The following is a 14,296-nucleotide window of genomic DNA, read 5'->3' on the forward strand; positions in this document are numbered from 1 at the left end:
AGTTGTAACCTTCTACTTCTCACAATCTTGAAACTACTTTTTTCTTTTTCTTTCACCACTCTGTGGAAGTCTGTATGATTTTTTCTTGTCTCTCTTGTGTGAATGCTTTCTTGAACATTTTGGAACCCTCTTACCCCGCTTTCTGCAATTTGACCTGAGCAGTTCTTATTGGAGAAGGACCAAGACTGAATCCTGTCTGAGGTGCCTTGGTGGAAAAAACAATGCACTGGGATGGAGCAGTAAATAATTGCCAGTAGCTGAGATTAAATCAAGCATTCCACTCATCACGTTTTGCATTCCTCAGTTTGGCACCCTAAGTGAAATGGGTAGACCCAGACATGGGTTCAGTACTCATTGTGCCACTGGAACCAAGCTGCACCCTACTGATGAGGCCCAAGTATGCTGAAACCGATTTGGGGATGCTTGTGATTTGGCTCAGAGGGAGCTTGGCATGGCAGTTTGGCTGGACTGTTCCTATTAAAATGTTATGTTATGTTATGTTACGTGAATTTGTACTGCGCACAGCTGCCCCAGCCAAGGGGCGTCCCGGCGCATGTCAAGGTAACACACAACAACCACAGGAAACACAACAACTAAAAAAGGAATTAAAGCTTAAAACAGGAAAGTTTTTATCGCCTTACGGAAGGAAAAAAGGTCTTGCAGCAACCGAATCTCCACTGGGAGCGAGTTCCAGAGTTCGGCCGCTTTAACCCGGAAGGAACGACCACCGATACGACACAACTTGTATCGCGGAGTAATAGAAAGAGCTTGGCCCAAGGATCTCAGATGTCGGGTGGGGACATACCAGGACAGAAGACCCGTAAGAGTTTGAGGGGCCATGCCCTTTAGGATCTTGAAGGCCAAGCACAACACTTTGAATTGGATTCTTGCTCTGACCGGCAGCCAGTGCAGTGTTTTCAGAGTGCCGGAAACAGAGCAGGATCGGGGAAGGCCAAAAATGTAGTCTTAATTTTAGCAGGTGAAGCTGAAAAAAGATCAATGGACTGGGATGCGGCCCGAATAATAAAACAGTGGTTGAGAATAATTCACGCATTCTACTCAACACTTTTTATATATTCCTCAGTGCAGACCACCCATACTTCTTCATTTGCTCTTCCAACCCCATCTCTGGTTTTTATTTTTTCCTATTTTTTTTATCCTATCGGGGCCCAGCAGCTGCACGCAGCTAATGGGCCACTTTTGTTCTCGTTTGTTGCTCTCTGCACCTCCACCAACCAAGTCATGATTTTGAATGTGATTTTTCTGTAAAGTCTCTGCAGCTGTATACTTCTACTGGGCTGTTCAATTCTTTCTTCTCACTCTCCCACATGCTATTTATATATTTAAATTTACTGTTCTGAAATGACAATTGGCCATGTTGGAACCATAATTTAAACAAGCATTGGCATAGCCAATAGGTCTCGCCTTTGGGACCTTATAAGTGTTTAGCCATGCAACAGTTGATGTTGTTGCACCAAGAATATTGTGCTGGATAACTAAACACTTATAAGGTCCCAAAGGCGAGACCTATTAGCTATGCCATTTAATTAGGTATCAGTAACTACCGTTATGTAAAGCGCCTAGACAAGGCTGTCCCGCGAGCACTAAGAGCTATGCTAGGAGCGGCAGTTTGCAGAAAACACCTTAGTACTCGCACACATATTTCGATGTTTGCTCTTTAGAACTGTTGTCAGGGTGCGTACTCACAATATTCAAGTGACCTCCTACAGGAAGGAAAGCGAGCTCGGCACCTAGAGGATTAGGAGCGGCAGGGCTGAGGTTGAGGCTTCTTAGCCCGTTTTATTTTTGCACATTTTCTACAACGCTTTATTCAGCCTCATAAACGGAAGAGAGGTGGAATTAGTAATCTTATGTCGAGCAGACTTGGTGTTCAAAGAGACAAATGAGTATTAACGAAGGTTCCTTAGACATTGTAGTACCTGATGTAATGATGCAGGCACACACCAATAAGCACTCTGGAGCCAGTCTTGATTAACTGCTTTTTATTATTTGACAACCCCCAAAGAGCGCCGAGCCTCTGCTCCTTCTGCCGGCTCTCTCTGCTCCTTTCGCGCTCTTCGCGCCCTTGCACGCCCCTCTCCGCGCGCAGCCGCTGGTGCCGCCCACACGTCACGTCGCCGACGTGACATGCATAAACTAGACTGTCTCTACATATCTCCCTTTTTTCCACACAAACATTTATAACTTACAGTCCGTCGCTCAGGTCATAGTCTCTGAACCTCTTGGGCTTCACCACTGCTCTGCCACTCCGAGTCTGTCTTACTGGGGTGGTGAGGTTCTCTTCCTCGCCGTCTCTTCTGCTCTCTCTTGCTTCTCCTTGTCCATTTCTGTCACCGCCATTCTCATCCACTCTCATCTCCTGCTCGATGCTCCTTGCTTCACCTTGTCGTTGTTCTCCTCCCCTCAGGGCAATTTCATTCTCCTGGTGTTCCTGTTTCCCGGGCTCGTTTTCTTCTTCTTCTTCTTCTGCTCCTCCATAGTCCCAAGTTAGGATCTTATTGCATTTAGCCATGCGGTCCTGTGACCATATGTTACCGTCACTCAATCTGGCCGCTCTGCCCTTAATTTCCTTCACCTGCATGGGCTTGCTGTATTTGCTCTCTCCCTTTCTTTGTAGTGTGGGCAGCTTTACTCTCACCCATTCTCCTTCCTTGAGCTCAGTGTCACGCACGTTCCTCCGCTCGTTGTAATGTCTTGTGTATACTGCCTGAGCTTTCTCTATGTTGGCACGCACTACTGCAGGGGACCACTCGCTTACTATCGTTTTTTCCTTCCACACTCGGTTGTCCTGAGTGAATGGTTCCCTGCCGCGCAGTAACTGAAAGGGGCTATAGCCAGTGCCTGTGGGAGTGATCCTGTATGCCCATAACATGTGCCATATGTCCTTCTCCCAGTCTTTGTTGTCCGAGATGGCCGCTTGGATCGATCCCATCACCACTCTATTGAAGCGTTCAACCTGGCCGTTTCCCGCCGGGTGGTAAATGGAAGTGTGCTTCGCCAGGATGCCATTTCTTTTCATGAAGTTGTCCCATTTTTCCGATCGGAATTGTGGCCCATTGTCACTGAGGATGGACTTGGGTATGCCTTCCCTCACGAAGGTGTCTGCCAGGAACTTTACTATTGTCTCAGTGTCCATAGCTTCCTCTATCTTTACTTCTGGCCATTTCGAAAATTTGTCGACGAGGACACACACGTACTTCTGGACTCCTTGCGTGTCTAGGATCGGGCCTAAGATGTCAACTGACAGCTCTTCCAATGGGTTTCTTGGTGTTTCAAATGTACCCAATGCTGGGCGCAGTGGTTTGAGTGTCTTGTCCGCACCTTGGCACCTCGCGCACTCCCTTACGTGCCGTTCTGCTCTTATGTCCATCCCTGGCCACCAATAGTCTTGCTTGGAGCGCAGTTTGAGTTTACCAATGCCTAGGTGCCCTTCGTGTAGCATGTCCAGCAATCTGGGTATGATGCTTGTCGGGGGGATAACTTTCTCACCTCTATACACGAATATTCCTTGATTATCCAATGATAGTTCCTCCCTTACTTCGAAGTATGGATTGAGTTCTCTCTGGACGTGTCTCTTGTCCGGCCAACCTTGGGTGATGTATGTTTTCACCTCTACCAAGGTCTGGTCTTCCTCATACGCCTGTGTCCATTCTTGAAGGCTGATGACTCTTTCGTGATCCTCCATTAGTGCCACCCATTCTTCTGTACCGGCCTTGTCTTCCTCACCTGGTTCCATGGCTGCCGCTCGGCTCAAGTAGTCCGCGACCTTGTTTTTGCTGCCTGGTATATGTTCCACATCATACCTGAATTCAAGAAGTTTTAGCGACATTTTTGATATGCGGGGCGTGGCCTCTGCATGGCCACTCGATGTCAGCACTCTCAGTAACGGTTTGTGGTCAGTCCGCAACTGAAACCTGGTGCCCCACAGGAATTGTCGGAACCGCGTGGTGGCCCACACCACCGCCAGCATCTCCTTCTCTATCACACTGTATTTTTTCTCTGTTTCACTCAGTGTGCGCGAGGCGAAGCTGATCGTTTCCAACTGTCCTTGCCCTCGGTCTTGCATGAGAACAGCACCCAGTCCCTTGTCGCTGGCATCTGTGGTTAGGACGGTTTTGCCTTGAGGGTCGAATCCTTGGAGAGGTATAGCTCCAGCCACTTCCTTTTTGATGATCTCGAATTCCCTTTGTGTGTCTTCTGACCACTAGAATTTCTTTTGTGAGCTGTCTCATGTAATGAGTCTTTGAGGCAAAGTGCTGCACAAATTTCCCGTAATACTCTGCCATTCCCAGGAATGACCTGACCTCTTCCTTGGTGGTGGGGGATGGTGCTTCACAGATCGCCCTGACATTTTCTGCTTTAGGAGTTACACCCTGCGCTCCTATCTCATGCCCCAGGTAGGTTACCGAGTTCATCCCTATTCGGCATTTGGACCATTCGGCCGTGAGTCCTTTCCCTTCTAGGATCTTCAATACTTTTGCCAACTTCATGTCGTGGTCTGGTATGTCTCTTCCCATCACCAAGATGTCATCTTGAAAGTATTGGACTTCAGTGATGTCCTTGAATAATTGGTGCATCATCTTCTGAAACACCGCCGCTGCCGAAGCTAAGCCGAATGGCATCCGGCGGAACTGATAGCACCCAAACGGGGTGATGAAGGATGTTAGCTTGCGGCTGTCCGGGTGCAGAGCTATTTGATGGTACGCGGAGGTCAAGTCTATGGTTGAGTACCACTTAATCCCCCTGGTGTTGGCCAGCATCTCCTCTATCCTGGGCAAGGGGAACCTTTCCACCACAATGTTTTTATTCAGTTCTCTCAGGTCGACGCACAACCGGACCTTTCCGTTGGGTTTCTTAACCACTACTAAGGGCGCCAGCCACTCAGCGCACGTGATGGGTTCTATGATCCCCTTCTTTTCCAAGTCTTGGAGTTCTTCTCTTACCGCTTCTCTTACCGCCAACGGGACGTTCCTTGCTTTGTGGGCCACCGGGACGGCGTCCTCCTTCAGAATGATTTTGTGGGCGAATTTTTCCAGCTTCCCTACAGTGCCTCCAAATACTTTGGGATATTCGCTTCTCCATTTGTCCAGACTTGGCACTGTTACCTGGTCCGTCAGAAGTATTTGCTCCTTGCCTCCCGGATCCAGCTTGATGCCCAGGTCGCCTTGATCTAGCCATCCTAAGACCGACGGTCCTCTCTCCGATACATAGAGTTTGCAGTGTGCCGACCGGCCACGAAATTCGAAGGTCAAGGGTCTGAATCCCGCCATTGGTATGCGGTCTCCGTTGTACGTGACTGGGCGGATGTCTAGTTTTTCTAGCTCCGGGCCGAGACGTGGTGCAAATTTCTCCTCCCATACTGCTCTCTGGATGATGGTGAAGGGTGATCCTGTATCTGCCACCACGTTGATCTTGACACCGCCTTTAGCCATTTCCAAGACTGGTTTCATCGTACGTCTTCCTTCTCTGCCCAGGACTTTGCCCTCTGTGCTTAGTACCTGGTCCTCAATGTAAATCACGGTGACTTCTTCTGGCTCTGTATCGTCGTCCGGATCGTCGTTGCTTTGACCCACACATCTCACCATGCTCTTGGAGGCCTTCTTCCTGCAAACCTTCTCGTAGTGGCCAATTATTCCACAGTACGTGCACTTTGCGCGGAATGCGGGGCACTTCCGATCATGTGCCTCGTGCGACCAGCTCCCACACCTGTAGCAAGGCTTCCTGATGCCCCCTGCTTGTTTCCCTGACGTGCTTGTGTTGCTTTGCCACTTGTTGGGCCCTCTGTCCATTGGTTTCCTGTTCTGATACTCTCTGCGAGGCCCTTCTTCATCTACCTTGTTCACCATCGTGCTGGACGCCATTTCTTTTTTCGTCACTTCAGCACATCAACGTGCTAAATCCGCTCTTTTTACGATGACTAACACCTCTTTCAGTGTGGTGTCTCCACTGGCCCATAGCTTGTCCTGCACATTCGTGCACGTGGTGTGCATCACCACCTGGTCCTTGATGAACTCTTCTTCCCAGTTGGCGTACCTGCACGTAGCTGCCAGCCGTTTCAGTGCCGCCACGTACTCCTCCACCGTTTCTCCTTGCCTCTGCTTCCTCTGTTGAAAATTAAACCTGTCCACCGACACGCACACTGCCGGTCTGAAATGTTCATTGAGGTCGTCGAGTGCATGTGCGTACACATCATCGTCTGTGGCTGTTCTCTGTTTCGGGACTAAGCTCTTGTAAATCCGAAGACCTTCTGGGCCTAGGTTCAGTAGCAAGATGCGCTTCTTCCTCTGGGGTTTGAACACTTCTTCGTTCTCATCTTCCAGGACACCTATGAAATTGTCTATGTACTCTCTCCAGTCCTCCCATTTCATGAGGGGTTCCCCTGGGCGAGGTAAAAACTGTACCGGTGCCGTCGCGTAACCTGTTTGCGCGCTCATCTTCTCTCTCTTTACCGCAGTTAATGTTCCTCCTCGGCTGCGGGGACTCCCTGGTGTGTCGTCCTGTTCTTCTTCGCTTGCTTGGGCTCGGGGACTATCTGTGTCGGCCCCCTCAGTTCCCTGTGAGTTCTCCAGCGCGCGTTCTCTGGTCCTGCGGTTTATTGTGTGGGTCGGTGCCCTTTGTCCTGGTTCCTGGGGTCTGTCCCCCCTGTTTCACTCCTCTGCGCCGCACCTTCCGGTGTGTCTGGCTCTGCCACGCTCTTTGGGGTACCTGTTGTTCAGCACCAGGATGTTCCTGCTTGTCTGCGCCTTGTGTGGTGGTCCTGGTGCCTCTGGGGCTCTCCTTGCTGTCTTGGGGTAGGGTTGGTGGTCCTGCCTTGCTGGGGGGTCTTCATCCCACCCTCGTCGCCATTGTAATGATGCAGGCACACACCAATAAGCACTCTGGAGCCAGTCTTGATTAACTGCTTTTTATTATTTGACAACCCCCAAAGAGCGCCGAGCCTCTGCTCCTTCTGCCGGCTCTCTCTGCTCCTTTCGCGCTCTTCGCGCCCTTGCACGCCCCTCTCCGCGCGCAGCCGCTGGTGCCGCCCACACGTCACGTCGCCGACGTGACGTGCATAAACTAGACTGTCTCTACACCTGAGAACGAAATTAAGGATGGTATCAACTTTTGTCAAAATTTAAAACCTGCGACCGGAGTGCCACACGTTCAAACTAGTGAGTGTGCTTAGGCACAATGCGTAATTACCTTTTATAAGTACACCTTGACTTCAAGTGATAATTAACGGCATGGTCAAACATAATAATCCCAATTAGAATGTAGCTTTGGTCGCTACTGCTCTTTTCGCTGCCTGCTGCAGGTCAGAGTCCGGATGAGCCATCGGGTTTATTTGCGTAGCCATAAGATGTGCAGGTCTCCCATCAACTGGCGCACGAAACCGAGTAGCATTTTCCGTTTGGAAGTTCAGAACACTAGAGCCATCTAGTGTTCACTTGAAGAATTACACTGTTCCGCGCTCAAATATACATGTCAATACAACATCTCTTACATACATAATGAGGAATGGAAAAAAGTACGTTTAGCTTTTCCGAATGCACCGCACTTTAGTTGATCACACAATGGCAGTCTAAGAGGAAATATATCTGGGTCACAAGGTAAATATAATTGTACTGTTACTATAAATCATTGAACACGGACGCGACATTCCAACTCAGTGCAATGTTTTCACATCTATAACACAGACGAAGCACGGAAACTGGTTTTCCGGGAAAATAATTTTGTGAAATGAGACAGCCAGTGCTACGACTTAAGAGACAACATTTATTTTTCACATGAGTGATGTTTATGTGCACACAAAAGGATACATGCTCTGCAGTTTGGCGTTTCCCCCCAAGAAAGTTTACTTAAGACCAGCAGGTTTAAACAATTCTCTTGTAGTTTGACAGTGTTTAGGTCCAACTGAAAGCGTGCGACAGTGAAAAGCAGAGGTTAATGGAGATGAGCTGGTGAAAAGAAGTACTTGCTTTGCAATTTAAAAAAGCTTCGAGTTCCAAACCTAGTTGGGGACGCACCTTCTAATGAAAGCGCCAAGGAAACCTGACATAAAACTGATGGCCCCTGCGCGCCGCTGCTGGCTCCAGAGAGCAAAACGCTTTGGGACTAAACCTTTGAAAAGAAGCTGGGACACCTACATACCTTTAGCCAATTGCATACTGAAGCCAGACGCAAAGGCCAATAGCGTGTGAGCACAACATGCACACGCTTTAAAGAAAGCTGAAGTGATTCCACGAGGTCGATTTCCTATGCAGCGCATGCGCGCTCCCATAGGCTCGACCTAAAAAGCAACTGCTGTGTCTCAGCACACATCCGTGACCATCTTGCAATGGCTTTTCTATATTATAACACCCATTCGAGGCCAGTGCAGTACCAGCATTGGTAAAGCCAGTAACTCACTCTTTGGAAATCGAGATCTATTGGCTTTGTCAGTGATTGTTTATATAGAACCAACTGCCACCAGTTTTTGTATTTCCAAGTGATAACAGGTGTGGTTCCGATGGACATTTTATACCTGCACATCTCTCACCTGTAGAACAAACCTAGGTGTCATACTGGATTCAGACATTTTCAAGCGACAAAGTTGCCAAAAGGGGGAGCTGAATTCGGACATCGAGTAACACCACTAAGGCCATAAAGGGCCTGCCCTGGCCTACTGACATCAGGCCTTTTTTTAATACATTAAACGTGGACCCAGAGCTTCACCTGTGGAAAATCTTTACCTAATAAACTTGAATACACAGTACCAAAAGATGTATCCCCACCAAAGAAGTCTGGGTTCAAACCCTGCAGGGCTGCAGGGATTGTAAGGGACACACATCCATTACAGATCCCCATGCCATCTGTTTGTGGTGTTTGGTATCTGATCACAACACTACTTCATGTTCCTCATACATTAGTATGAACCCAAAGGCCATTAAGGAGAGCGAGGCCAAATTGTTTATGGCCCAGGGAAAGAATGACGGGTGTCACCATAAACGACCTAATTGCTCCTGTTATCCATCGACATCATCTGGTAAGAAGAGGCAAAAACATAAGAAGAAGGACCAGAAGCAGTGTCAAGGTTGGTCACCTAATCAGTCTCCATCTACAACAGGATCCTTGAAGCCGGAGCTCTTCCTTATCGCGATTGGACTCTACAGACTTGGGAGGCTGAGCGATGGGCATTTCCATCTCAGTGCAATGACCTCAAATTTCTCTTCAGACGTCCAAGCTAATTTTATGGATCTTCCATTTGATGTCTCTGGACTCCTCAGGAACAAGACCAATTTTGTGCTTAAGAGATTTTAGACCTGCAAGGATATCACCAGATCCCTAGGTCTGCTGCCTCCATCTGCAAAAGATTACAGATCGTTTCGTGACTTTTAAGGCTTTGAAAGAGTTTTCTTTTTGTCCATGCCAGTACCCACTGTCACTCCTGCAACAACAGTAGCATCATAACCGTGAAAGAGGAAAAGGCCGGGATCTACCTTGCAGCCTTCCTCCCTTTCTTTCTCCTCCTCCTCTCCTGCACCCCAAGGAAAGCACGCCTATTTTACTTCTTCAACCCCAAACAGAGCCACAGAGCCTGTGGGAGGAAGGGTGTCACATTTTCCGCTGGCCTGTAAGAACATCACTTTGGACTAGTGGGTGTTACAAATTGTAGAAAACATTTACTCCCTCTCCTTCCTCCAGGTTCTTTCTCCCATCCCTCCTCCTCCCTCCTCTCGGCCTTCTGACCATTTGGCCATTCTGCAGCAGAAGGTGGCGGCTCTCCTTCTCAAAGGACCAGTGGAGGTAGTGCCAGTGATGGAAAAGGACCAATGGTGTTAATCATGTTACTTTCTGCTGCCTTAAAAGGACAGCTGTCTGCATCCCATCAGGATCTCAGGAGCCGGAACTTTTTGTCTCAAAATGGAAAACCCTAGCCTAAATTTTACTAGCGGTGGAGCTTGGAGACTGGATGGTGTTCCAAGACCTGCAGGATGCTTACTTCCACTTCCTATTCTGCGGTCTTATTGGAAGTACTTGCGATTTGTGGTGGGTTCTATGCACTCAAAATATCAAAAGGTGGAGAGAAAAGGGCAGGAAAGAAGGTGTCCAATTCAGCTTCCCAACAGAGTATCAACAGACTTCGAAAGGAGTGGGAAAAAACAGTATCACATCGAGGGGTCTCATGTTATCCCCATTGGCGTAACTGACATAATCATCGGGTCTGTCCTTCACCACGAGGGTGTCTCAAACACCACAGACAAGTGTGGGATCTGTGACCTAGATTCTGTGTTCTAAAATTAACTCCTGTCACATAGATAGTGGAATTTATTAAAAGAAGGGAGAGGGGGTAGGATTTAAAGAAAAGAAAATGTGTATGGGAAAGAGCTAGATATTCCCCACATATACTTAAGCATATGGTCAACTACTTGCCCCTGTCAAGGTCAGTGGCTTTTGTCAGGGCTGTAAGGTTTCTTGAATTCCTTTCGTAGGTCAGAAGGGACATGATCCCTTGGTCAAATGCGTCCGTCATGTTCTCTCAGTGTAGATGTAGAAAAATGCAATGTCCACCAGAGGAACAGAAAGGAACAGTAAAGCACAGATATAATCAGTTTTATTGGTCTAAATATAATGTTCATCTGCTACCCTGTAGCTTTGAGACCCGGATGTTGTGACACTCATTCAGTGCATATCAAACAGATTATACCCATTGTGTATGTATAGCGTAATATGCAGTGAGGACATCAGTAGGTTTACAATTAGAAGACCTCTTGTGGACAGAGAGAAGCTCAGCAAAACCAGTTTGTCACTATTAGAAACATTCATGTGGTAGGTTAATCTTGCTATGGATATGGGGTATTGCCCCCCAAAAAAAGAACTGATAAAATTCTAGTTTGCCGTTAGTAAGATGCCCATAGTGGAGACGTTGTAAGGCCTGTGATCTTTATAAATGTAATTTAAAATTTCATAGCCCCGTAAAAATGCATTATCAGTCAGCCGTAAACATCCATTCTAACCTGTTCAGTCTATGTCTATGTACTGTTTCTTGTTGAGCGCATATATCACCCGAGCGTCTCATAGCGCTTTGCCGAGAATCAGGAACAGACAGAAGAAGATATCTGGGAGTAAGAGAGGTTAAAATAGCCAGGTCTTAAGGGACTTACAAAACTTTTTATGCTCTGATGCGTGATTTTCAGCAGCAGCTTGATAACTCAGTAATAATACTGTATATGAACTAGGCAGGTCTAAGAAAGCACCCCTTGTTCATTTTACATGGCAAATATTGCTAACCGTTGTTGTGTCCTGAGCCGATGTGGCTCAAAAACGATAAATACCCACAACTCATTTATGAGGTCCCATAGGTGCTAGGGGAGGCGGAAAAGTTACGCTCCTAAAGAAAGAGTTACTATTAAGAGACCGTAAACAAAAGAGTACACAATACACGAGCAATCGCGCTAGACGGGCGCATGTAGTGCCTTTAGTTATACAAAAGTGCTGATGTCAAAACTTACAATTGGTGCTTGCTCTCCACTTGAATCAAGGTCTCTCCTGTCCTGCATATTGGCGGTTGGAGTACCGGTGCTTATTTTAAAGGAAGGCAAACAACGGCCAGGGGCTAATCATTTACTGAAGTGACCATCAGTGAGGGTGAAAACTGAGAAAAGATTATACGCGTGCAATGGGGGGGATAGTTGATCTTCTGATACAATACTGCATGTGTTGATTCAAGAAAGATTCACCTTCCTATCAGGTCGGACCTTCTCTCTAATTTGGAGGGACTGATATTTCACCTCACTCTCAAAGATCTCCACCCTACTTGCTTGGAGATTGAGCAGGGAACCTGAACTATTTTCAGCTGCCACCAGAGGTGGTAGACGTGATCTTGTCTGTGTGTCGCCCTCTTCACCAAGTCGGCCTAATACGGCAGATGGGCTCATTTTGTTGCCTGGGTTGCGGACAATGGTGTGGATCCCTTACATGCCAGATTATACCATGTGCTACGTTTTGCGCTTTCCTTTACTCAGAGGGGGTGTGCCATTGGCACTGTGAAGGTTTATCTAGACCCCTAGCCTGCTTTCCTCTGTCTGTCAGATCAGCCATCCATGTTTACGTTCCCTGCTGTCGTGCATTTCCTCAGGGCCTGATCAACCTTTTTCCTCCCACTTCCTTTGTGGTTCTTCAATGGACTTAAATGTAGCTCTTACATTCTTAATAGGGAATCAGTTTGCGCCCTTTCACTGTTGTACCCTTTGTATGTTCACTCTCAAGGCTGTGTTTTTGCGATAATGTCTGCTAGGAGGGTCAGTGAGATGTAAGCCCTGAGCTGTCATCCTCCTTTCACTACCTTCTTCCCAGATAAGGTTGTGTTGCGGCCCAGGGCTGCTTTACTTCTAAGGTAGTCACTCCCTTCCATCTTGCCCATTCCATCACTCTTCCGACATTTTACTGTCTCCCTCATCCCACGAAAGAGGAAGAACGGTTGCATCGTTAGATCCTAGTCGGGTGGTCAACTTCTACCTAGACCGTACTAAGTAGCACAGGCTGGATGATCTGCTCTTCATTGACTACACTGGGGCCAAAAAGGGAAAGGCTATTCAGAAAAGGACTCCATCACGATGGATCATCGTCTGTATTAAAACTTGCTGCACCTTGGCCTAGAAAAAGCCACCTGAGGGGATCCGCTCTCCTTCCACCAGAGCCAAATCTATCACTTCTGCACTTACGTGGGGCGTTCCAATAGCAGATATTTGTAAGGCAGCAACGTGGGCCTCTCTACACACATATGCATAACTCTACTGTCTGTATTTGGCGGTGTGAAGAGTTGGTTACTTCACTAGGTTTTCCTAACGTAACCTCCTGGTTTAATTATCATCAACCCTCCATATACGTAAGGTATTGCTGTGGAATTTGGTCCACAGGTGAGGAAACTGCAGGTAGAAGTATTCATCAGAATAAAAAGTTACTTACCTGTGATAATAATCTTTCTGGTAGATTCTCTATCGCAATTGAGTAGTACTCAATATTTTAACCTCGGGAAGATGAAAGTCTTATTTGGTATTCACTTGTTTGAACTTGCAGCCTTCAGATCACAGTAGGTGTAATCAGTAACGACCTAACTCGCTGAGCCAGCATTTTACCAGAGAATAGCATGGGCTCTCTTTTTCTTTGCTTCTTTGGGGGAATCCGAGATGGGAGTGTCTATCTTTTGCATCTTGGTAAAGGAAATTATAGGAAGGTAACTTGACGCGGGTGTTGTCTAATAAGTCTGTTTTGTTGTTTATTTTTTTATTTTGTCATTTGTAAAGTGCAGAGCAGTCACCAAAACTGTTTCTTGGCAATGGAGTGGGCACGCTTTTGTCGGTGGAAAAAGTAGTCTCAACACATTGGTTAACAGTCAGGTCTAGCGTTTCTCTGGAATTGAGTGAGGTTTTATTAGGGCATGCAGAGTTGAAGACCAGTTTAAAAGCAATAACCAAGAGTGCATGGCCCACTTTTCTGACTCTCTGGAGCAGAGTGGCCTGGAGCAGCAGATTGGTCAAGCAGCGTGAGTCCTTTCTAGTGCATCTGCTGAGTTTACCTCCTAAGACATAGGGGAACATGTGGATTGTCCTGGATAAGCAGCCAGTGTAGTTTCCTGCTGAATATTCTGAAGTAGTCTCGCTGCAGAACTTTGATTGATGTGAAGCTGTGCTAATGTACCTTTGTTTAGACCAAACCAACACCTGTTGCCCATAGTCGAGGGTTAAACCAATCAGTGCTGTGGCACTAGTGAGAGAACTTTTAGAGGAAAGGTAGTCCTAAGTTTATCAGCTGAAACTTAAAAAAAAAAAAAAGAATAAGAGAAAGCTTTGAATTAAGGTACCAGGAGTGTGACAGTCTGCCTTAATCCCCAGTTGCGCACGACCTGAATTGGCATTGGACAAAACCTCTTATTGGTTTGGCCAAAAAAGCATGCCTCTCCCAAATTATAAACCTATGACTTTGCTACCTTCACTTATGTGTTGTGTGTTAATTTAAGCCGGGTAGATTCCATCCAGGTACCGAGGTCTTTACACAATTGCAAAATCTGTCAGTAGTTTCTGAGCGAGCACCCTCCTGCAGAATTAACTGGGGTGTCATCAGCGTACATATGAAAAAATAGCTATGGCATTAAATGACTCTTTCCAGAGGTTCCCTGTAACTGTTAGGCAAGCTGGGTGTCAGAGACGAGGGAGCTGGAACCCACAACATACCTGTACAATCTCTAGGAGAAAAGGGAACCTATTTCTTGAGTACCCCCTCTTAACCTATGCAATGTCGGACCACATTGCAG

General features: G+C 47.1%; 1 protein-coding gene across 3 annotated transcripts in view; it reads left to right on the top strand.

Moving 5' to 3' along the window:
- ATP11A (ATPase phospholipid transporting 11A) overlaps window positions 1-14,296 on the top strand; it is a 912,970-nt gene that overhangs the window by 710,706 nt on the left and 187,968 nt on the right. The window lies entirely within an intron of this gene.

The sequence above is a fragment of the Lissotriton helveticus genome, chromosome 8, assembly GCF_964261635.1.
Source record: "Lissotriton helveticus chromosome 8, aLisHel1.1, whole genome shotgun sequence".
In the NCBI taxonomy this organism is placed as follows: domain Eukaryota; kingdom Metazoa; phylum Chordata; class Amphibia; order Caudata; family Salamandridae; genus Lissotriton; species Lissotriton helveticus.